Genomic DNA, 1,375 nt, shown 5'->3' on the forward strand with positions numbered 1-1,375 from the left:
TTTAGTATTAGAATGCCTAGCTAGAGCAACAAGACAAGATGCAAACATAAAGGGGATCAAAATAGAGAAAGATGAAGTAAAACTCTCCCTCTTTGCAGATGACATGATCTAGTATTTAAAGAACCCTGTGGACTCCACTCCCAAGTTACTTGAGTTGATTCAAAACTTTGGCAAAGTAGCAGTATAAAATTAACCCTCAGAAATCAATGGCTTTCCTCTATGTCAATAATGAGAAAAGCATTACTGAAATGAGGAAAGCAACTCCTTTTGTAATAGCCCCACAAAAAATAAAATATCTAGGAGTTAACTTAACTAAAGAAGTGAAGGACCTCTATGAGGAAAACTTTTAAAACCTGAAAAAGAAAATTAAAGCAGAACAAAGGAAGTGGAAAAACCTCCCAAGCTCCTGGATTGAGAGGGTTAACATCATGAAAATGGCAATACTTCCAAAGGCTATCTACAAATTCAATGCGATACCTATCAATATTCCAACCTCATTCTTCATGAAATTGAAGAGTCAGTCCAAAAATTTATATGGAACAATAAAAGACCCCCAATAGCAAAAACAATCCTTAGCAGAAAGAACAGTTCTGGAGGAATATCAATACCAAATTTCAAACTCTACTACAAAGCCATAGTAATCATAACAGCTTGGTACTGGCACAAGAACAGACCTGAGGACCAATAGAATAGGACTAAAGATCCAGAAATGAACCCACAGACCTATAGCCACCTAATCTTCGATAAGGGAGCCAAAAAAAAATAGACTGGAAGAAAGACAGCCTCTTCAGTAGATGGTGCTGGCAAAATTGGTTAAACACCTGTAGAAAACTAAAGCTAGATCCTTATATATCACCTTGCACCAGAAGCAACTCCAAATGGATCAAAGACCTTGAAGTCAAAGCAGACACCCTGAAAACATTACAGGAAGGAACAGGAAAAACTACAGGGCTCCTTGGCACAGGACAAAATTTTCTTAATATAGACCCAGAAACCCAACAAATCAAAGAAACGTTGGACAAATTTGATTGCATGAAACAGCAGAGCTTCTGCATGGCAAAGGACATAGCTAGCAAGATCAATAGAAAGCCTACGGATTGGGAAAAGATCTTCACTAGCCATACAACAGACAAGGGCCTCATATCTAAAATATACTTAGAACTCAAAAAATTAAATCCTCCAAAAACAAATCCTCAAAGAAACAACCACCCTATCAATCAGGGGCTAAAGACTTAAAGAGAGACTTCTCTGAAGAGGAAATAAGAATGGTCAATAGTCACATAAGAAATGTTCAACTTCTCTAGCCATAAAGAAATCAAATCAAAATAGCATTGAGATTCCACCTCACCCCCAGTTAGAATGCTATAATCAAGAA

The sequence above is a fragment of the Dipodomys ordii genome, unplaced genomic scaffold, assembly GCF_000151885.1.
Source record: "Dipodomys ordii isolate 6190 unplaced genomic scaffold, Dord_2.0 Scaffold34, whole genome shotgun sequence".
NCBI lineage: Eukaryota > Metazoa > Chordata > Mammalia > Rodentia > Heteromyidae > Dipodomys > Dipodomys ordii.